This window comes from Haemaphysalis longicornis, unplaced genomic scaffold, assembly GCF_048455015.1.
Source record: "Haemaphysalis longicornis isolate Haplotype H1 unplaced genomic scaffold, Haemaphysalis longicornis Haplotype H1 scaffold_1, whole genome shotgun sequence".
Taxonomy (NCBI): domain Eukaryota; kingdom Metazoa; phylum Arthropoda; class Arachnida; order Ixodida; family Ixodidae; genus Haemaphysalis; species Haemaphysalis longicornis.
Window position 1 is genome coordinate 259,145,939 of NW_027526203.1, and position 24,318 is coordinate 259,170,256.

At 46.3% G+C, this 24,318-nt stretch overlaps 1 long non-coding RNA gene across 1 annotated transcript in view; it reads right to left on the reverse strand.

Moving 5' to 3' along the window:
- LOC144169473 (uncharacterized) overlaps nt 1-24,318 on the reverse strand; it is a 200,417-nt gene that overhangs the window by 74,026 nt on the left and 102,073 nt on the right. The gene's annotated exons all lie outside the window — the stretch shown is intronic.

The following is a 24,318-nucleotide window of genomic DNA, read 5'->3' on the forward strand; positions in this document are numbered from 1 at the left end:
AGTCATTTTGAGTTAATTTTTCTTACGCGCTCACCATTTAAAACGTGGGTAGAGGGTGTTTTGTCGCCTGGTCTGGAAGTGGCGCCTTCTCCGATCAACCCATTTCTACAGGTACCCTTGCTTCCCCCTGAAAATTAAACAAACAATGTGTGTTGAGATATTTTTTTTCTAATGGTAACATCTTCCTTCGTTGTGGTTTTCACGATTTCGGCGTAGAGCAGACGGAATTGCGAGTGCAAAGCGGCCCGTTTCCTTTCGCCATGCTTGAATTAAACAGTGCGAGCTTGACACTCTTTGGAATGAGTTGTTTTCTGTTCATTAGTGCTTCCTTCTTGTGCTCTGTTTTTTTTCACGCACAAGTGTAAATGGGCCATCTGTGAAATCGGCGTAACCGCGTCTGAAGCATCCAGTTTTTTTTTCCAGTTTATAAACTTACCTGAGCCATCGCTGAAGCGTAGTACAGGGGGAGGGGCGACGCGGGTATGCGACTATGATGATTGTGATGGCGACCACTACTACTATGACGACGACGACGCCCCACGTCATCAACCGGTACCCGTAGCGACAAGTACTCATTGTACTCAACGTTCTTCAAACTGCGAGTACCGATTGATGCAGATGAGCTCGAAGCGTAACGTCAGACGTAAGCTCGGGCGCTCCGGCATATAGCCGACAGTTGCTGCTGTTAAACTAGAAAATTGACACATACCCAGGTTGGAATTTGCCCGCAGCGGTGTATTGTATAACGCTTTGTTTACAGGAATGCATGCTGCTACAGGGTGAGTTGCTACAGACGCTGCTGTGGCATGCACCAAGCAATCAATGAATGAACCAGTTACTTACGGCGCAAGCATTAGAGGACAAGAAATATGTGACCTACTGTGAGTACTGTATGCGTATTGTGAAGCATAGTAAACCGACAATGGGGTATTCGACAACTGCTTCATAATAAGGAATTCACGCTGCTTTCACAGAATATTCAGTTGTTGACGCCACTGAACTTATATTAAAGGGACCCTGCAACACTCTTTGAGCAGTTCAAGTAAACCTGCGCGAAGTTTAGATTACACTGCCAGGAATACCTGAGCCAAATATTACACGTGCACGTGAAGCGGTGAGCGCGCAAATCGATGTGAAAGACGCGGAAAAACCAACCGCTCTCTCTTCAGTTGTCCTCATTATGCATGGCCTAAGGGACGTCACATAGGCCATGGCTGCCCGATCGGCTGTCACTGGTCAACTTCGCGGCTAGATTCTCCCATTTCCGTCGTCGTCATCGCTGTGTACGAACCTCTTCTATGCCTGAACCTGTAGGCACAGTTTTGCCGTTTATTTTGTGTTTTGAGTGCGCGCGGAGTTTGAGTGATGAGCTCAATACTTCCCTTTCAACGGGACCACTCGACTACAAACGTTTATTGCTTCAAAAACGCCCTACCAGCCGGAGAGCGCACTTGCGAGCAGGCACCCACGCCTGCTTTTTTGTGGCACCAGACCGGAAATAGGCCCCTCCGCGTTGCGGAGAAAAGGAGAAAACTACCCGGCATGTGATGTATCGAAGGCCGCCGAAGAGAACGCCGCGAGCCGCCCCCCTCTCCGGGAGAGAGAGCGTAGCTTTCGTCGCCTTGTCCGCGCTCGAGTTGAGAGGGAACGATTATGCGCGATTTCTCATCGCGCGTAGTTTCGTTAATTGTGAACGGATTTTCATAATTCTTGCGGGAGGAGATTTCTGGGACAATAGATTTTATCCCAAAATACAGTACAAGTAGTCGATGGCAAGTGTTGCAGGGTCCCTTTAAAGCACGTATAAAACCCTCCGCGAGCTTTCGCGTATCCAGCGTTCACGAAGCGAAATGTCACTAGCATTTTTTAACACTCGGCAAGACCTGGTTTTATTTAGCAGACTGAAACGATGTAATAGCGGCTTGCGCTATTTAGCACGTGGAAGCTTACTATTTCTCCCGGTCAGACCTACTACTACTACAGGTTACACAGTTTACAGAAATCATATCTTGGCATTTGGTTCAATTAAAACCTGTAATGAAATTTTCACATTTCTAAGCTCACGATTGAATTAAGTAGAACAGTTGCTTGTTCGCACAGAATCGCGACTCTAGTGCCCCATTGGTTAAAATTGGCGATGCATTATGCACTTTTCTATTCCGAATTTTCGTACTGCAAACTGGTGTGGGGTACTACGGCTGGTGCAAACTATCAGAAGCTCTTTCAACGCCAGAAAAAAAGCTTTACTCGCGATAGGAGGCTATCATGGCAAGCAGAGTAATCTGCCACCTCCTTCTCTATTTGAAAAATACAGAAACATGAAATCGGCACACATATACTATTTTCATCTAGCAGCTGTAGATACGCCTAAACCATTTAGATCACTCTTTTTATAAAATACAGGAAACAAAATACTACCTGCGTAGTAAATAAAAAAACACTACCCAGAAATCGCACAAATTACGGCGAACGGAGTGTGTAGTTTCAGGTGCCTGGAGCTATTAACCTGTTTTCTTTTGAGACTGAATAACAGAAATCTCAGACAATTGTGTTAAAACACGTTAAGGGATATTTGCTTGAATATCATCTAGAACTTCCCCAAGGCCTCTGGGTATCTCGGTGTTTTCATTGCTATTTTGTGTTTTGTGTGATTACTTATGATAGTCTCACGTGTGTATGTAGCTACACATAAAGACCTGCGCTTGGCCTGCGCATTGCAAAACTTGTAAGTTGGTATAGCACTGGTGTAAACATGAACCACTGTTTTGTATTGCAGTGTCTTACGCGCCTATTTCTGTATTGTACGTATTGGCTACGGCGTCCAAGCTGCTTTCAGATCGTATAGGGAGCCGAGAACTCGTCAGGACCAGCGGCCTTCTGTGCTGGCTTTCTCTTTCGCTCCAAAACGGAAATAACTTCAAACATTCAAACACGGTATTTGGTATAACGTTCTGAACAAATATTTAACAGTTTCTTTTTCTGTCAGTAAATTCACCATTGTCCATTTCGATGCCCGGTAGCGCAGTCGGTTTCTTGATTTTGTCGGTTCCTAGCTCGTATGGCAGAGTGAAATGAATTTTGTCGTTTAAAGTAGCACACATTTCTTTTCAGGCATTTCTTTCTTTTATTTATATCGTTTTTGTACTTTTTAGCGCCTTGTTATAAGACTTTTAAAATAATCTCTAAGCGGACCGACTGCTTGTTGGAATCTGCTCTTTCTTGCTCGAACTTGTTTTCTTTCATTTTCAAATGCGTGTTCCACCGCGGTTTTTATTCCTCAGTATATTTATGCACCTTCTTTGAGTACTTTTCAATTAATCGTATTATGTTTTAGTGAACCTGATTGACTGCATGTTCAAGCTTACTTGCGTTGGTTATTTCTAGTTTTGAAATTTCTTGCATCCATCTGTGATTTTCTAATTCTTCAAGAAGTTAGCATTTTTGTGGTATGATCTTCTATCCAAAAAAATGTTTTCATATGTTGGTAGCCACTATTGCTGAGTTTTTCCAGAACTTCGCAAGTTTCAGTTTGGGAGATACTAATGCAAGATCGATCCAACTTCTCATGCTGTTAAACAGTCAGCAGTCATGATGTAGAACTTCAAACAGCCCAGCAGGAAAAGACCGTGGGGAGATGTGAACCTCGAGCCGAGCGCTTTCCGTCTAAACTGTTGCGCTGTTCGAAGAGTTTTATATCATGCATATCAGCCAACTCGCCAAGCTCGCCAGTCTCTGCATTCAGCAGTCACGCTGTTATGGCGTTAAGCGGATATTCTCGTGAAGACAGTAACCACTCCTATCTGGGGCTGTTGCCGCAAAATAAACATCCTGTAGTTGCCCTGCATAAAATGATTGTCCATTCACTCAAGAACGATATAATTCTGGGCTCATGGAGCACTCAAAATGTGCGCTAAAATTACGCAGGTTATGATCTAAGAGCCCTTCGAGCAACGCACTTCCGAAGAGTACTTTCATAAACGCCAGCATTCAATGAAACCAAACGGGAGCCATGAGCACCCTCTTTCTGCTTCCCTCTGACACACCTTTAAGTGCCGAATCCCGTTCCACTTAAACCACTCTTCTCTTTAGCTTTCAAATGATGCAGAAACGGGCAGAAGTACTCGTTCTATATGGTCTTCGCTCGACAATGGTTCTCCTGTTTTCACGCAAAACGGTGCCCTATGCTCTTGGGGGCACAAGACCCTTCTGGAAAGCTGCTTTAACCACTGTGGAGCAGTCAGCGTGGCCGAAAGCGAAGCCCCCGCATTAGTCGAGTGCCTCCGTGCAGAACGTTCAGTGCGTTAGGACGAGGCTACCGTTACTCCGGCGCTTGGTATACATCTCGATCCGAGCTCAACTGTTTTGTCAGCTGCGGCGGCGCAAATGTCTGCTGTTTAGCCAGCGATCTCGATAACCGTTGCAAATCAACGGGCCCGCAGCAACGCGCCGATATGATAAATTACCGCTACGTCATAACTATAGCTTATTACGGCATTTTGTCCTTTCTTGATATCTTCGCTATGACTGGGTTTTTTATATCGTGCTTTGGAACTGTTTGCATATGTACGTTTCTGCCTCATATGCTCTAAATAAGGGCCACTCTGCACCAATTAGCCACCACATGTTGGAGGAGAATCGCTTTTCAGCACGGCTTAACGTGGAAGGCCCTTCCATTCAGGGCGTCTATCTCCCCCAGAGGAATGTAGCCCTCTTTCGCTTGTTCTCATTACTCACCATATACAACTTCCTCTCTTTCTCTGGCTGACTTGGCGAGAATTATAATCGGAGAAACGGAGAAATGGTTTAACACGTTTCTAAATGAGTTTATTCAGACGTCATGCCGATATTATAAAAGCCATATTAACCCGAAATACTTTTCCTCCTTCCAGCACTTCCAAGGGTTCTGTAAAAAAAAAAACATATCTGCCATTCAAATGCGCGCCTATGATTTACAAAAAACCTACCTTGGCTTCCTTTCCATTATACAGAAGGAATAAACTATGTTTGAATAATTTCAAATACCGCCTAGAATCCGAGGTTTTCTTCTTCTCCGTTGGTGTAAAGTAGAGTGATCCGCAGGCTTTCTTAGCAGGCAGTTCGTCTCAGGTCACAGCTTATTTTTTTTGTGTCAGCTTTCTTTAAAAGAACTCTATATAAAGAGCACTCACTGAATATTCTGTTTACCCTTCTAAGCGTGCTACCTCTTTCAACCCACCAACACCATCATTTTGTACCGAGAATTGTTGCAGATGACATTAAGCGGTATATAGCTTAATTTGCAGAAATGAAAATTCTTGGTAACCACTATATAGAAGATCGAAATTGAAAAAAAAAAAGCCAAGCGTGCGTGCATGATGCGTGCACTCTGCAAAGTTAGTCGCACCAGCACCGGTTTCAGCTGTCTTCAACGCAGCCTTTACCGCGCTGCTAGGCCAAGAGGAAATGAGACAGCTTTGTTATTATGAGTCCACGTTTAGGACCCCATGAAGGGGCAGCAGTTTGGGGCCTATGGAAGGCGAACTTCAAACCAGGATATGCTTAATATTTTATTACATATGAGCCCGAAATTGAAAGCGTTCGAAGCCACGCCGTAAGCAGCAAAGTAATTTTGCATCCCCGCTATGATGTGAACAACTTTGATATTTGCCGTGAACTGATTAGATTAAAAGTAGCGGAACCTGCTTTGGGACAGAGTCATGTAAAATGTCGCGCTCGTATTGTGGAACGTCTCTGCGAGAACGATATGTGTTTGTCAAGTTTTGAATGGTACGGCTCGGCATTCGCTAAATTTTACAGTTGATCGGTTGGATTCATCATTCTGGAGCTTCGCACACAGTCCAACTATGTGAATTTCTTAGTGCAGCGATAGGGCTTCGAGTTCGGCGTCTGGCAGCCAGAAAGGCGCGAAATTTGACAGGAGCTGAGGAAGTTTTCATGAGTCATGCATAAACTTGAAAGGGTTTCACGAGCGAAATACTTTAGCAAACAGGCTGTACTCAGAATCCTTATGGTGTGTTGGAATATTTACCGGCTACATTGGGAACTTTCTTTGTGTGCGTGATTCATGCAGGCAAAGCCCGAACGTGGCGCAGTCTCTCCGCTACAACATCACTTCTTGTATGATTTCGCCATTGTATGATTTCCCCATCCCATTCCCTCCTTATCCATGGAGCGATGGGAATGTGCGCTGACCAGCCTGCATTCGAAAACTAGCGACGCCTCATCAACCGGGCCACCCGGGCTGCGAAAGCACTACCTGACTGACAACGCCAAACACCTTGATATATTTTTTCGCTCAACAAAACGTTTGCCTCCTGCTCCTCCTCCTCCTCCTCCTCTTCCTCCTCCTCCTCCTCCTCCTCCCCGGAATAAAAACAAGTAATCTGTTACTGTGGCCTGTACGCTTCCGCAATCTTCGAGACTGCTGCACCCCTTTCGTGGCGTTACTGGCAAGGTGTAGAACAGAACCTGAGCACTTCGGGGCTGAAAAAGAACAGCAAGTAACCATCGCTTATTGTGATTATCAACGCCAAGCTGAAATCGTGCGCTCGTAAGAAGCGTCGCGCCCGTATTATTTTGTTGTTTTAAGGTGCTTTTCAGCTCGCTATTAGTCTGAAGCGAAGGTTGCGCCGCGCTGAGGGTGCGGAAGCGTGATAAGCTGAGGCCAGCCGCAAGGTTTATGAGCGGCACCTTTGCTGTTCGCCGCGTGTCCCGCCTCTCGTGCCGAGACCACACGGCAGATGATGATACGGCGCTGCCCAAATGAGAATGATAATGACAGTGTGGTGAGCGTTGCATGCCGCGATTATACATAATAAACGGCAGAATAAAGGGCCCCAGCGCCAGATTGTCGTGGTGGCCGAGGAATCCACTACCCGAGCAGGACGCGTACGCTCCCGCAGGCAGTTGCTCGTGGTGAGCCGTAGTTTTCCTTTAAGAGCGATAACGAGCGTGCTTCAGGGCTCCTCCCCCTCATTTCTCCCTTGCGCACATCGCAAGTGCGTGGTCGAAAAGTATGGGAGAGGAAGGAAGACAGAACGAAAACAGACAAAGGACAAGGAAAACACGGGAAAGAAAACTGGCGAAAACATGTGAAAATACGCGACAAAACGTCCGTGCAAACTGCGCACAGGTGAAATATGTGCCGAATATCCGTAGAAGCTAGGTACAGCGAAAATGCACATTTTGTACATGCACAAAAATGGACTAGATTTTTTGACGTTGCTGCGAAAGATGAAAACAGTCCTCCTGGAGAAAACCGCAGGGCAGGTCCAAATCAGCGGCCGCTGTAATGCGGCTGATACAGGCACCGGTCTTTCGCGGAATCCCTGTGCCAGTTTTCATACCGCAGCTTCTTTTGCTACGGTGTCCGTTCGCCATCGTCTCTTACAACTGCTGCCAGGGCACTCCCGAGGGCACCTCCCTCGAGCTTGCATGGCGGCACGCAACAAGCCACGTGCCAGCCCTCATGCCCCGGGTATGCCTTCTCTCAGATCGACACCCTCACCATCGATGCCGGCTTCGTCGCTGCCCTAGGTGTATGCGCGCCAGACCTCTTCCGATGTTCTTCAAGTCAAGACGTTCATCCCGCTAGAAGTTTAAAGGGACTGTTTTGTCCCGATAACAACAATAACAATTTGATTGTGAGCTTCAAATAGTAGAGATATTATATATTATTATTATTATTATTATTATTATTATTATTATTATTATTATTATTATTATTATTATTATTATTATTATCATTATTCATATTAATTAGATATAATTATCATTATAATTCGGAAGGGGGGACTCAAGGCCTAGTCAGGGATGGTGGAGGTGAGGTCATCTACATATTCAACAGTGGCGACTCCCCAGCTACTTCCCGGCGATTTCAGTATGACGTCACAAAATCTTGTTTGTGCAATTGGCGGTCGCCGGCATAAGCCACCCCCGAGAAACGTGACTCGGATATTGTAGTGAAGCCTCTAGTTCCGTTTCATTGCATCACTTGGATGCTAACGCGTGGTTAACACCCTGATAAAAATGTTTTAGTGCCGGCCCATATCACTGCACTGCCTCCCATATTACGTCAGCGTAGCACGAAATTTGAAAGTGTTTCACTTTTTATTGAGTTTTTTTTTTCTTAAAAAAACGTATTTCGCCGAAGGAATAGAACTGAGTGAGTTGCCAAAGGCTAGTTCTTTCGGAATAAACAAATCTTGTATTTTGTCTTCACTAAAGCCGCTGTGTTAGCGCTCAGGCATCGTCTTCCGCACTTCACGCACTGGGCGATTGGGACAGCTTCCAGCGTCTATTTGAAGCCACCAACAAAGACCAATTGATACCCTGCACACTAACCTTTTATACATCCTTTTCCCCCAAAAAGGGTGTAGCATAAGGGGAAAAAGGGCGTCGGGACGCCATTACACCCTTTTTCTTGAATCTCAGCACCCTTATTCGTAGCTTTACAACCCTTTTGTGTGGAAAAAATGCTGTTGACCAACTTCAACACCCATGGATTTTGGTAGGGTGTTGAAAGGGTGTAAAAAAGGTGTTAAGCTGTTGATTGGTTAAAGTCATGCATGCATGTGTAATCGCACTGCGAAATCCCCCATCTCGTAAAATGTTCGAAAGCAAAAAAAAAAATTTGTTCTTCTGCAATGATCGCTCGTTTCCATATACTATGCCCCTCATGGCCCAAGTTGAGCTTTGGCACGTGAAACGTAATTCGAACTTTTAAAATAAAAAGTATATACACCCACCAAACATTTTTACACCATTATTGCCGCAAAAAGGGGTAGTATAGGTGGAATAAGGTTGTTGGGAACTAATTACGCCCTTTTCCTTAGGTTCCAACCCCCTAATTTGTAGCTTTACACTCTTTTTTGTGTCGCGAAAAGGGTGTTGACCGACTGCAACACCCTTGGTTTTCTGTAAGGTGTTGAAACGGTGTGGAATATGGGTTCAGTTGCACAAAAAAAAAGAAGAGCGAATCAGCTGAGCTGGGGTCGACATGGCTTTTTGCGGTGTTGCTAAGTTTTGTTAGGTTTTGCAATGTTCTTGTTAGGCTAGGCCAGAGTCCTTCAATGCTTTAAAGCATTGAAGGACTCTGGCTAGGCTAAGTGCTGAGGAGTGAAGCCATGTTTAGCCGGATTTTACAAGGTTGTTCCATTGTGTCCCCTACAATGTCAGCGGATCCAAGGGAGAAACAAGCTAGGTCGAGCCAAAGCTCTGCTGTTTCTCCGGCCTTGCACCACTAGTGCAAGCTGCGGCAATTTTTTTTTTGCGTTTTAGTATCCCTAAAAGACTAGTATCTTTAAAATGGTACGGTAAGAGCTGCGCATACGCGTGCGCCCCTTGTGTTCGCACTCGAACAGTCTTGAAAGCCGGCCTCACTGTTGTAATACCCTGTCTGCGCGGGTGTACCGTTTTCAGGTGGCGAAATTCTTTTTCTTGGCATTTTTTTTCTAACACCACCGAACCTAGCTCAAGCTTAAACAGCTCCGCTGGTAATAAATTAAGCCAAATCATGTTGCTTAAACATCGTGAGGTAAAAACATCCCCCACTTGTAAAAAATGTCCTGTACAGCCCTGTAAACACGTACAAAATACTTGCAAAGTTGGGAGTCTTTTAACCCCTTTTTCTAAGTTGGCAGTTTCTCACACCCTTTTTTTAGCTTCCAACACTCTAACTTGCAGCTTTAAACCCTCGTGCGAAAAAGAGGCTTGAAATGGTGTGGAATAGGTGTTTCATATTTAATAATAATCTGTGACTTATTAACATAATAACTACATCACGAATAAGAAGTTTTGCTTGTCCTCATGCTGACTTGTATATGCTCACATTAAAATGCATAATCACAAAATTAGCGCAAAAACACCTGATTTTTGCGGCAAGCCCACCGACGCTATCAGAGGACTTTCCTCCGATGGCTATAAAAGCAAGAAGAGCAGATGTATTTTTAAGTATTTACTCGCTCTCCCTAGGGATCCCGTTGGTTTTCTTGCTCAATTCATTTGCGGTCCAAGTGTGGCTTGCGCGTGTTGAATGTGCCTGTACGTATAATGCTGCGTGCTCGGCCGATCCACATTGTCATGCGTAGCTGCGCTACCCACGCCATTATTTTAGGGCGACGGCAGATTTTTTTAAGCAACACTTACAAAAAAATATGTGGAGTAAGGGACGAGCCACGGAGACCCCTCCCGATGCTGCCTTTAATCGAACACACTTATGATGAAGATAGTGAGGCACGAGAGAAGAGTATCTACTTATTTCACAACATCCTCCCCGGCGCAACAATGAATGAGTTTGGTTCGTGGCCAAGAAATTGTTCAGTCCATGGAGAGCTAATTTCAGGTCCGAGTGAGCCTAAAGAGTTCAACACAAGTCGGGTTCCGCCTGCATCGATGGTAACAATGTCTTGGCTTTCGTGGACCTATGAACCAAGCTACTGCAGCCCCTAGATGCAGTCTTTTGAGAAGACTTGTTGCGCTCTTTTTGCTTGTCCGGGTTGCAGGTATTTCTTTCTGTTTCCACATGTCATCATTTTTTCTTGTAGCGGGCGGATGTGCGTGGGCCGTATTTGAGTTGCGGTTCTGCCCAAAGCGCACGGTTCGGTTTTTTGTGCTCGGCGCGGTTCCAAAAATTTTCTTTGAGTATGGGTTCACTGTGCGTCTTCTTGTGAGTAGGTGAGGTGCTTCCTTTGTCTTCCCAACGTCAGCTGGAGACAGTGATTTTTTTAGACTGTGGTAAATTGTGAGCACAGCCGTCTTTGAGGTGCTCCGTCATTCAACGATTCTTTTCCGCAATTCGCCCTTCCTTTCGCATGCGCTGCTTTCCCAGCGACTTATGTTCGAACATTGGAGGACAAGGCAGGTCAGGCCATAACAGATGTATCCTTTTGTCTCCTTTTGTATCCTTAACAGATATCCATAACAGATGTATCCTTTTGATCAGCGTCGCTATCATTGGTCAGCTGAAGCGCTGTTTCCCCTTTACAAGAATACTTCTCCTGATGTATCTGCGGAGTCAGGGCATCGACGTCGAAGTCATTCATGGTTTTCTTTGTGTGCCATTGTCCAGTTCTGGTAGAAATCATTGCTTTCCTCTTCAGAGATGTAGTGGTAGTGGTCTCTTTCCTCGCATTCAGTTATTTCGGGAGAATTCACAAGACCGCTGGCTTCCATTGGGGTAATATCTTGAAAATCCAGTTTCCTTGTATGTCGGCCTTCGTCGTTTTCCGTTCCATTAGTGTGGTTAGCATCTGAGTTTTTGTTACTTTCCAAATATCTGGTCTCATTCTCCCCGCATTCATTATGTTCTGCCCGAATAAATTGGTTGTAGGGTTTAACGCGCCGACGCAACGCAGGCGATGAGGCGCGCCGTAGTGGAGGGCTCCGGATTAATTTTGACCACCTCGGAATCTTTCACATGCGCCGAAACCTCGTGCACACGAGTGTTATTGCTTTTCCCCTCCATCAGAAAAGCGACAGCCAGAGCCGGGAATCGAACCCACGACCTCGTGCTCAGCAGCACAACGCCTTAGCCACTGAGCCGCCGGGGCAGGGGTTCTGCCCGAATTCGGTCTTTGATAAATGCCATTAGGTTTTGTCGAGCTTTCTTTGTTTCCACTATTTGAAAGCCTCTTCAAACTCGGCCTCCAGATTGTCAATGCTTACAGCACCTCCCACTTCTCGGTTAATCTTGCATACGTCATGATGTTCGGTCAACAAGATCGGTCAACTTAGTTATTAGTGGTCGTGTTCTTGGGAGGAGGTATTCAACTTTGCCGATGATTGGCGTGATGTCTAGTCGAACGATTCGCCGCGTTTCGAAGTCGGCGTCGTCTCCGCGTCGGTCTTGTCTCCGTTCACGGACATCTAGTGCTGTGTAGCACAGATATTTCTTACCGCTGGGTTCGTTCAGTCCTCTTCTTCTTAGGCTGCCCCGCTGCTCCCCGAATCGACTCTTTCCTTTTGCGGCTTCATTCCCGTTCCCCTGAAGTGAGTACGGGGTCGAAGAGTAGCGAAATCCGCTCGTTGTGGCTGACCTCTAAAGGTCCCTGGTTCTCCCGGGTTTCGGCACTAAAATGTGCGGAGACAGGGTCGAGCCGCCGAGACCACTCCCGATGATGTATTTAATCTAACACCGCTTATGATGTTGATGGCGGGCACGAGAGAAGCATATCTGCTTATTTCAATACACCTTCATTATAGGGTGTTCACAAGCTCACCTCTTTTTCACCCTTACACCCTTTCTTAGCCAAAACACCTTTTAAAGGTTTGCGCCATGGGACAAGATTTTTACACTCTTTTCGGCCAAAAAGGGCGAAGAACAGTTTATCGTGTACAGGTGCCCAAAAAAGTAAACGGAGCGCGGGTTGGAAATTTTGAGGGGATGTCTCCGCCATGTGCCCAGCCAGCAACTTCTAAGTGACTTTTCAAGAAAATCATTCCAGAATAAAATCGGGCCTCACGTGTTCTATTTATGTTGGCAGCCGAATAAAATAGAAATTATTTTAATTTTAGGAAGCCGTGCTCCGGGTACTTTTTGGGGCACCTGTTTTGCTTGACTGATGCAGCCACGAATATACTTCTGCCGCCACACACCTCATGGAATACCTGGGTCCGCTTGCTGGAAACCCAATAAGACAGACTTATTCGCAGTCTTATCTTATTGGCAGTCTTATTTAAGGTCTTATGTTTCCTAGACGCTTTCCGGAAACTTATAAGGCAGCGAATGAGACCCTAAATAAGATCGCACAATAAGACTGTGAATAAGCCTGCTCCGAGCAGTCTTCTTCACGAACTTATGCTGACGTGGTCGGTCATTTCATCATAAAGATCCACCTCCATACCATGAAAAACGCGTGAAGAAGCCGTAGAAGTGGCGGACGATGCCGAGCGGCGGCCGCCCGACGTTCGGCTTCGAACGAATAAATGCCTGTTCAGCGGAGATCGACGCCGTTGGAATCCCCGTCGGGATAGAGCGTGGAAAGCGCCGGACATGCCGGCGCCGGGAGCGGCAAGGCCTACGTCCTTTGATGTGGCAGCGACGGCTGTAGCCATTATTGTATGAAACTCTATGGCTGCAGCCAACCACCGTTTTCAGCTTTCGCTATGCGCTATGGGAAGGAAGGAAGGAAGGAAGGAAGGAAGGAAGTAAACTTCATTTTCCTAAGCACCCTTAGTCCAGTTCGCCGTCTTGGGAAGCTGTGGCCATGGCTTCCTTCGCCCTGGACGTCAGCAGGAGCTGTGTCGCAGCGCTAGGGTCAGCCAGACTTGCCTCCCAGGATGCAAGAGTTGGATTCGGGATGCGGGTCAACTTTGGATGTCGATCAAAGGCCCATATTGTGTGGAATATGTTTGGGCAACCTCCGCAGAACAAGCAAGCAGGGGTGCCGGGTAAATTTGAAAGTGATGTGTGAGATGTTCAGTGGGTAATGTGTTAGTCTGTATCTGTAGGAGGAGGACGGACTGCCGCCTTGTGAGTGTACGATGTCGGGAGGGGTGTACCTTGCGCTGCGCGCGAAAAGACTCGAGGTATTCGCGCGGGCTGAAAGACGGCTTTGCATTGCTTAAGGTTGACGAGAGCTGGTCAGGTGCCCGGTAAATAGTTGCTCGGGTGAGCGTATCTGCCCGCTCATTTCCTGCCAAACCCTCGTGCCCAGGATGTGGAACGTGTACGGTTCGTAGTTGAGGGCGTCTTTGATGAGGCGGGTTGTGTGGTGGTGCAGGTAATTTCTGATCAATTGTCTGCAGGCGGCTTGCGAATCGGTGACGATGATGATGGGTGTTTGCGGGCGAACTAAATTGGTGGTAGTAGCGTATATGGCTTGTGCAATAGATCGAGTTTCTAGGTCGTCGATAGCATGTACGTCTGGTTCGATGGGAGTGTGCTTGTTTTTCCCTGGTAGCGCGGCTTTTTTTCTTCCTCACGTCAAACAGACCTGAACAGGAATGATCGGCCATGGCTCGTAATTTGTCCCGAGCAGACATCGGGCGGCCGAGGGCACGGTGTGAATGTGGAATTGTCTGCTATGTCAGTAGTCGCCATAGTGGCTACGAAAAGGCGGCACGGAAATGACCGAACAAATGTATTTTCTTTTATAAAGTCATGCCCATTAACTCAGAAACAACAAAAAGACGTTCACAATAGACCTGTAATGTGACAACAAAACTATACACAACAGCAAAACATTAACAGCTTGCAATACCTCTGCCCGTGCGCGTTAAATAAAATCGCGTTTTCAAAGAGAAGCTGCGCAGACTTCGCGTCTTTCCATCAGTTCCTTCGAAAGTGGCGGTTACGAAGCTTGATTGCTTGGATTTGTACTTTGATTGAGCATTCTGCTTGAGCGATTGCGGTGTTTTACGCGTAAAAGAATGCATGATATTGACATTCGGCTATATTCTACAGCGCGATTGTTTACAGCTGCAGCCCTCGGTAAGCGAGCGGCCGGCTAGGCAGCGGGTTATTGGTATCGTGTAGGTGTTCCCGGCGGCGTGAGACGCTGGAGTGCTCGTTGCATACGAGTCTACGACGATGAACCCGAAGCCAATCCGCAACTGTCTAATCCACGGCGAGACGAAAAGCACAACTCGTGTTGCGACAATGTGAGATAACGGAGTTGCTTTTCGCGTCAGTCCAGTGGGTTTCTCGGGCCCACGCTTGGCAGCAGACGATCTTTGTTTATGACTTCGTTTACGCAGCCGAGAGACTGAGGCCCGGCGGACCGCGGACCGGCCGCGTGAGTCGGCTTACCCAAGATGGCGGGTCGTCGTAACGTATTTGTGACAGGGACTAAATACGCCGCCTTATGGGTAACGTTTCTTGAATTTATCCAATCAATGTTCGAAATAAACGCTTACCCAACGCTGACGGCGGCAACAAGCAGTTTTTGCTGCGTATTCCCTGTTTTTCCCTAGAGATATTCCCGTGCGCGTCTAGTTACCCGCTGTCCCTATAGACTTCAATAATACCTCTCTGTAGCCTAGCCTGTGGGCTTTCGAGAAAGCGCACTAGTCCAAATCTTATTCACAGACTTATTGAAGTCCGTGAATAAGACTACACTGGGAATAAGACTGCCAATAAGCACGTTTGTTCGAGCAGGCGGGCCCTACTGTTGTCGGCGATTTACACGTTGAAAGGCTACCCCTGCCACAACGACTTTACGCAGACTGGGCCCTTCTTACTTTAGCATCCACCTTTGCACAACAGTTCTGCCACGCTCCGAAATCTCCACTGCACACAGCAGTCGTCTCTCATCACGCAACAAGTAAAAACGTGTATTCACGACGTCGAGACGGCTTCCTGCCATCGAGTTCTGGAGCTGTTATACAACCGCGGTGCCAACAACGGCCTCCTGTGTTCGTTGTTTAGCAGAGCCGGACGTTATAAGCCCTGTAGCACCATCTTTATCGTGGCAGGCAGGCTCCGCACACTAATACCATCAACCTTGTCGGGTGCGGTATTATCACCACCTACCATTTACCTGATGATAATATAGCAGCGTCCAAATGAGAATTATGACGGCTGTATACGGAGTGCTGTGTGCGGGATAACAATCACAAGATTTGTGATTAACTTAGCGTTCTGTAATCTTTGTTGCAAATAATATAAGACCGAGGTCAATAGCGGCAAGGTGCTCGCAACATTCTTTTCCCATGTAGGTATACAAGCCCGCTACTTTTGGCTCGATGCAGAATGTAATGGGGCTGCACCCGCACCCATCCCGGCCCAAACTGTAAGAAACCGTGCGTTTAATTTACGAAAACAACGCGTAGAACTGTTGCAAAAAAAACGTTTCTAAAATAAAAAAAATTCCCCCGCATTTCCCCGAGGGGGAGAATGTGAAAGTGCGAATGCACGGTTGTCGGCCCGCTTGCGGCGCTTGCGCTCGGCCCCCGCAGCCCACCGCCTCGCCGCCTTCTCTTCCATCTCTTCCATCGGGTTTGTAGTATCACGTGTACACCACGCAGTTATCAAGCCGCTATAACGCCGCTGAGTCGCCAACGCACGCCGCTGACGACGTAGTTTGAGTGCGTTAAAGATATAAGGCGCGTTCTGACACCGATATCAGCGTCGCGTCCGTGGCTTATTCGGTAGAGCGTCGGGCTGCGGCCCGCAAAGTCCTCGGATCGAAACCTGGCGCCGGATGCTGTTTCTTTCTTAAATATAGAGGAGCACTGCGGACGCCGACGCCGCCGCCGGCGGTGGATGGTTTGGGGTCGCTTATAAAGTGCATTCGCACTTAAAAAATGATACGCATTAGCACAACCACTGAGGCTCGAACCCAGGCCGTGTACGCCAGAGCCAGCGACTTTACCTCGAGGCCACGACGGGCTCGTTTCATCAGTTCCTCAAACAATAGCGGGAGAGTTCAAAGCGAATTAGTAGTTAGCGCTAGTTTATCGACGAAGTTACTGGCTTCTACCCCGAGAGAACGCATTGCCACAAGGAGGGGTCCAAATCTTGCCCCCACCCCCTTCGCCTTTTTTTTTTGTTTTGTTTTTGGTCGACGAAGGTTTAAACTTGTAGTGGTCTAACCTGAAACTGTTTCCAAAAACTGTCTGCCCTCTAACAAGATAAAACTGATTTTTCTTACATTTTATGCGTTTTTATCCAGTCGATTCATATGTAGGCTTAGCTGAAGGAGTTCCCACAACGTGAAGAACGACATCAATCTAACCAGATCCGGCATTTCGGGGTTATTGAAGCCCAGTACCGACACGCGCTCACTAGCTTTATCAGCAGACAAGCCCAAAATATTTTTATAGTTGGAGTGGACCCTGCTTCCTTCGCAAGAAACTGTGCTTGTGCCTATTTTAGAGCGTGTATTTAGGAGGAGAAAAATTCTTAATAAAGTTTGGGATAAGAAATAAATTATTCTGGGCAACCACGCACAGAACTACGTTTTTGCATATCTAAATATGTAAAAACGCCAGGGTCGCTTTGGTTCTGGTTGTTCTCATCTACATAACATGGTTTCAGCTCAATGGCCGCTACAAGTTTTGAATAATACGGGATTTCAGTTGTATTCCACAGACCATCTAATGCTAGACTCCGAAATGCAAGGTAGTTGAAGCTGGCTAGGATAAGACCCGTACCAGCCTGACGAGAGCGTGCAGAGATTGCACGCCATCTTTATTTATTTGGATAAAAATACGTGCTGGAAGCTGAAATTAAACCTATTATTGGCCGTAGCTTTTTGCTCACCATGGACATTTGTTATGATTTGTTATAAATACAGCGGTAAAAGTGCAACAAAATTCGTTAGGGTGAAAGTGTGTCGTGCATTAAACCCATAATAAAACTGCCTTGAAATCAAACACCACTCACGGCTTTTAACCTCCTCCTAATAAACCATAAATGCCCCCTTGGCTACACCCACAAAATATAGTGCAAAGCAGCGGCTAAGCAGTTACTAGCATTATTTAGTTTAATTTATTTAGCGGCGTAAATGTGTGGTAGGATATCGGCTACATATTTACATGATTATTTACATGGTCAGCAGACGTGCTGCTGTGTACACTCAACAACACAAGGGTCTAGATTTGCTGGGCTGGCCATAGAAATGTCGAAAGGTTTTAGCTTTGTTTCGTGATACCTTTAGCATTTCTTTTCAGAGAGCATCCGAATAGGAAAAATATTTTTCTGAACCCGACGTTTTTGTGGTGCTCAATAAATTGCAAATAGAGCTAAATGAGAACAATCGATATTGGTGTGGTAATAAAATTCCGCTAAAATTGCTCCCATCACAAATTTTGGTATGCATATAGGCAAGCGTAGACCAGATTACAGCTGCTATAGAAACTCAAGATAAAGGAACTAATGGCTCTGGCTGTTGTCGAAAGAATCAGGTTGCGATCGCAGAATTGAGAAAGCAACCGTGGGATCTATTTTTTAAATTGATTACGTTTCTTTAATATCCTAATAAATTTGCCTTTATTCACACGCAGGTGTCCACGGAGACTGAGAGCGTGAAGAGCTGACATTGATCTCACGGGCTACACGTGATCGACTGAGGTTTGCGCACCGTTCCTCCCGAGTGCGCGAGCGGCTGCACTCGGTACTGGGCGACCAGTGAGGGCTAACAAGCGCGTGCTGCCTTCCACGCCGGGGAGCGTGTGACCCGGGGGCATTTGACCCAGGCGGCCAGATCCTGCTGCGTGCACAAAGCGCTCGTTTCCGCCGGTCATCAGGCTCCTCTGGTTAGCGACCGGCATATTGGGGCTGGAGGCGTGGGGCGCCGCATACCTGAACGCATCCGTGCGAGCCGCCGTGCATGCGAGAGGCACTCGCGCGGGCTTTGACGAAGCGGGGAGGCAATTGAATTACGGCGATTGCTGCATGGGTGTAGGGAGCGTAGGAAGGTCCAACGGTGAAACTAAAAGAGTGCGGCTACCAGAAGAAAAGCAGAGGAGAGGGACGAAGAGGGCGAGGGGCAGCGAAGAACCGCTCGGGGCGAGAAAGTTTTAAGCACGGATGGGCCACAGCAGTTTGGTGTTTTTCTGGCTGTTTCGTTATTTCGCGTCGCGAGCGCTTGCGTTCGGCGCAGGAGAAAATTACTGCCCGCCGGACTCCTCAAGCGACTCCACCCACTCACGTCAGCCGCGGCGTGTCTTCGGAATATAGGTTAAATGAGCTTTTACATCCTAATTATGGCGGACGTTCTTTTGTCGCTCGCGATGCCCCCGCCCGCCATTAGCGTATTTTCGGAGAAATGCAATTCTAGCTGTACGAACAGTGTTTACACGCGTGGGATGATGGGCAGTACGGAAGCAGAAAAGAAGAAAAAAAGTTTCCAGCGCTGAAACAAATTCAAAGAAACTGCGGCACAACCGGGCGAGGCAATCTGGGCAGGGGAAGCGGCACGTGGGTTCGCGCGCAGCCTTCGGCCGCGTATCAAGGGCGTTGCGCTTGCTACGAGGCTACGCTGACAGGAAGCGGCGATGGTGGTCTAGAATTAGCGGAACATGCGAGGGCAGCGTTGTTAACGGCCCGTCATCACTCCGTGTCGTGCGACGTAATTAACCAGCTTGCCGTACGGCATTTTTTTTTCTCCACTTACGTCTTGCTTTGTTCTTCGTTTTAGCCGCTATATTTCAGAATCCTAATGAGTCAGGATGCAATATTCTTTTTCTCTGTGTTCTCCTGACAAAATGAGGCCCCCGTCCCTCCCCTTTGGTCTGAGTTAAGTCTCCATCCACACCCACTTGAATCGCCGTGGGCGTTTAACGTTTCTCCGGTTCCCCGTAAGGAGAAAGAAAAAAAAAAAACAGCTGGTGCGAAAGAGAGAAAGGAGCGATTGCTTCGGGAGTTCGGGATCAAACGTTATTTTTTACGCCTTTCGTCGTTAATAAACCTACTTGAATGGCAGGGCCACGAGGCTGATAATTTATTTGATGGCTGTCCTAGACCCCACACGAGTATAGAGCCTTTCCGTTCATATAAAAGGCAATTTATTTGCTCAACGCTGCAGTAGCCCACATGACGGAAAGGGGATGTGCCTGTCGGCCAGCGCCTTTTATGCTGACAAGCAACCGAATACGGGTTGTGCCATTGCCTGTATCAAGGTTAAACTCTGGTTTTGCGGCATGCTTGCATTTTTATTTCTTTTATGCGTTAAGTGGACACATATCCGACAAATATTCACAGCAACCCTGTACGCCTGGTTTTGTTTTGTTGGTATATTAAATGATAGCTATAATAAGCACCCTAAGTTTTGTTTTCGAACAAAGTAAACATGCAGAGGTACCTTCTTTACATCGTAGACTTCGGCTATGCAACCAGAAAAGGTTGCAAGGTCGGTCCTACCCGTCGAAAACAGTCAAAAACACTGCCGCCGCTCGTAGATGGACCCGCTCGCACTTACGGACTGATGGGAAAGCTAACGGGCTTTAGGATGGCCCAAGGAAACAGAAAGGGAAGAGTGTCTGCTTGCTTCGACGTCGAAAGACGATGAGGATTCTGCCGCTACCGGGTAACGCGCCTATTCCTCAACTGGGTTGACGATTTCGTGTTTCGCAGATATAGTTTCAACTTGCTGCCCCTATGAACCCAAGCACGAAAGCATGCTACGCTATGATTCGCTGCGTGGGTAGAACTCCGAAAGTTTTCAAACAGGGACAATTCTGTTTTATACGTCCATATATTTTTTTTTTGCCCGACCGGGCTTCTAAGACTTTCTCCAATGAGTTGGCTACTCAGCCCGCTTATTCCCGTTCGGTGTTAACTTTGCAACCTCGCCGTCAACCATTCGTCCTGTACTCTATTCTAAACACGTGTTTAGACTCTATCCAAACACGTGTGGGACTCGACCTGGAAAACTGCCGCCTGCTACGTGTAACAGTTCGGTTGAAATACGTCCCGGAACTGTCATTTCATGTCCTTTTTATTTGCTTTAATCACTGGAATTCCTGAAACATGGGCTCTGAATGTATATTAATGTTCCGTAATTTATTATGTATTTTTCATATCGAGGGGCAGAGAGAAACAACATTTTTCTTTTCCCCGCACCCAGGAAAAGGCTCGATTATGTCCTCAAATTCGCTACCACTTTATAAATAAATTGCCGATTTCCCGAATTTTCACGCCCGTTCATCTGTGGTCCCATAATTCAATTGATAAGTACGGATTTTAGGCCTCTGTCTCATTCTTTGGCTTAGGGCTAGAAATTCCCGCTCCTACAACGAGACCAAGTTTTGCACTTCTGCACGATTTTTCGAGTTAGGATTTTATGCCTCTATGGTAAACATGAGACATTTTAGGGAAACTCGCAGTGAAGCGGCTCACCACGATGTCCTCCTGCCCCTTTCGCCGAAACTTTAAATGGCTCGGCGGAAGTCGCTAGACAGGGACAGACAAACTGCAAAGTGGGCTAAGTAGGCTTAGAATATAATCGTAATAATTAGTATCTGTACCTACATTACTTACGCGACCAGGTGATCACTGCCTGTGCGCATTTAATGGAATCCACCACCGTCTGGAGCGACGCCAGCGTTGACTGTGTAGCGACGTTCAATATAAGCCCCTGTGATTCGTCTGAATACCTGCCATCCATTCGCCGTGAGTGGCTCCATCTGTAGTGCACTAAATTTATAGCGTATGAAACGTGAGCTCGATTCTCACCGTTAACTCTGATGAAAGTTATTTTTCTAAGCCTTTCAATTTCTTGACCCTGTGAAAGAGCTCATACAAGGACAGACCTACCTCGAAGGGAATGAAGTTCGCCAAGAACGATAGATTGATTTGAGCTTTGGCACCTGGTGCGACGCAGACGTTGGATAAATAATTTAAGGGTATCAACCGTGACTAATGGCTTACTTGTGTCGTTTAGAGTAAAGCTGTTGTTTAAAGCACCGTTTTATGAATTCACCCCATCTCCAATCGACCCATCGATGTCTTTGTATATGCAGAGGAGAACATCAACGTTCACAGCCATGATATTGCCCGACACTAGACGAACTTAATTTTATAGCTGCGAACAAATGCCTTTATATCAGACTCAGCTTAATGGCAGCTTGCCTGCGTATATATAATTTTCAGCGGCCTAGCCCGGCGTGATCTGTTTTTATCTCGGTGCAGCGCTCTGCACCATTTCCTAGCTATAAACAGACGCATTTCTTGATTGATTGTAGGGTTTAACGCGCCGACGCAACGCGGGCGATGAGGCGCGCCGTAGTGGAGGGCTCGGGATTAATTTTGACCACCTGGGGATCCCTAACGTGCGCCTAAATCTCATACACACGGGCATTTTTGCTTTTCGCCTCTATCAGAAAAGCGGCCGCCGCGGCCGGGAACCGAACCCGCGACTTCGTGCTCAGCAGCGCAACGCCTCAACAGACGCATTTCGAGGAACGTGCGATGGACCACATGAACGCCGTTCTCAAACTTCGATTGGCGGTACTTATACCACGGACCTAAACAAAATTGCACGACTAAAGTTTTCTTACTCTGGCAAAATGCGATGTGACGTGTTTTACAGTATTTGCATACAAACGAGTTACAACCATTTTCCGCAATTACACATTTCTCACAAGCTGAATTTATATTCAAGAAGTTGCTTGAAAAAACAGGTGCTAAGAAAGCTCTCGGGTTTTCCTCCAAATCATGCTTCGCAAGTGAAAAAAAAAGCAAAAAAACCCCACTAGGATGAAAATAGTCTAGCTTGTGTGCGTGCATGAATACTTGAACTCTACCCTATATACTGGAATGTTGTTTATTATTCTGAAGTAGAAAATGTTCTAGCTCCCATTTTTTTTTGAAGAAATACTTGGAAATCGGCATTAAAACTCACTCCATAACGACTGCAAAACCAGACTCGAGATCATCTAAAAAAATGTTTTTCGAACTAGTTGCACGCGCACACACTCAATTCGTACGGTTAATTGTGTCTACAAGAGCAGGCCTAAGCATGAAATTCTATGCCGTCCAATTTATTGAGGGCGTTTTTCGGCATATATTATAGGCAGGTAAGATTCATATCTGGCTTTCCGGCAGCCCCGCTGGCTCTCGTGGCGGGAAGGTTCTACGGCACAAAGATGGCTATTGAAGTCCAGCCTTCGTCTGCGTGATGGGGAGTGATGCGAGGGCCTTTCGTTGGGGATGTAGCGGGACTTAAACACATGTATGCACAAACATTTCAAAGAAGCACTCCTAACATGTGGCTACATAACGTCCATGATTAACCGGGGACCCATTCGGAAAGTTCGTTTATGACATCACTCTGACCTGAGCCGAAAATGCAGTCTTAGAAACTCGGTCTGCAAGTTCCCTGATGTTGACATCTACTCTTTCGGGCGAGATATACGGCCGTTTTACTATGAGAATATAAGCAGCAACTTAATGAATCATCGAATATTTTATTTTAGAAGAAGCATGAGGCTTATTTACATAAGAAATCGTGAAAAACGGATCAAAGCCAGGAAAAATTATACATACTATCCAACAACGTGATCTGCCAGATCGGTGCAGTTGGAAAACAGGAAACCGAGCTTGGGGAATGATTTGCTGTATACGCCGAAACAAGAACATTACGCACAGAAATCAAGTATATAGATAAATACACACAAGGAGGTCCCAAACACGTGGATGTGTGGGGACCTCCTGTCAGTGAACATATGAACAAGTTACAGACAGCTAGTATAACAAATCACTAAAATGACTAGTGGGAAGCCCAATATACAAAAGAACAAAAACGAAATTACTGCCTAAAACAGAAAAGGCCAATTTGTATACAATGACAAACGTCACAAATATAGCATAAAAGCGCAGTTTTGAAAGAATTTATAAATGCTCGTTGCCGCAAAATAATAAGTGTTTTTTGCCATGTAAGTGTCTACTTTTGATAATAATACATTGCTATCTGAGGCTAACCTAGTGCAATCATTGTTCACTTTTGCTTTGGTGCTATGTATGATCCCAGGTATTTTCATAAATTTGTACATCAAATTCTCATAATGTATTTAAATAAATTGTGGATTGTTGGTTATCATAGCTTTGAATTCACTGCGACCGTATAAGCTACCTAAATGTAATTGGCAAACAAGTACCCGTTATGTTATGCATCTCCCCAATATTGCTATAGCCTCCAAAGTTAAGGCTAGCAGTATCAATAAATGAATAGATAAATATACATGTTTTTCGCATGGCTTCATTTTGAATATGCTGAATTCGAGCGGTATGAGTATGATGAGTATTACCCCGTGACGCAATACAGTGTGTAATGGGACTGTAAATGAAGACGTTATAGAGGGATAGCAAAGTTGATTATATGAAACATGTACAGCATTATTAGTATTTGTATACCATAAAACATTCTTTGTTTTACAGAGCATACATGGTTCATACACAGGCGATGAGTCGCGCCGTAGTGGAGGACTCCGGATTAATTTTGCCCACCTGGGGATCTTTAAGGTGTGCAGAAATTTCGAACACACGGGGGTTTTCGATTTTCGCCTCCATCAGTAGCATATTTAAGTTTAAAAATTGAAATCTGTTAATTCAATGAATAGTAGAACAATTAATCCATAAAACCGGTTCGAAAGTAAGCCACTTATGGCTGGATGTGTTAGACAGTTGTGCTATACCTCTGCTACACGGCCGTTTGAAAGGCCTTCTGAAGGCATTCGAACCAATTGCCTATTGAGTGCCCCATTTCAAATACATAGGGTGCATTTTGTGGGGATCCTAGCGTCCGAGGCAGAGCGCGATCGCTCGGTTTGTGCCGTTGCACGGCCATTTCCCCCTCTCTTCCCGAAAGGCCGACTCGTCTCGGCGCCACTGGATAAAGCCGAGCAGACTTCTCGAACTCCTGCCTGAGGTGGAGG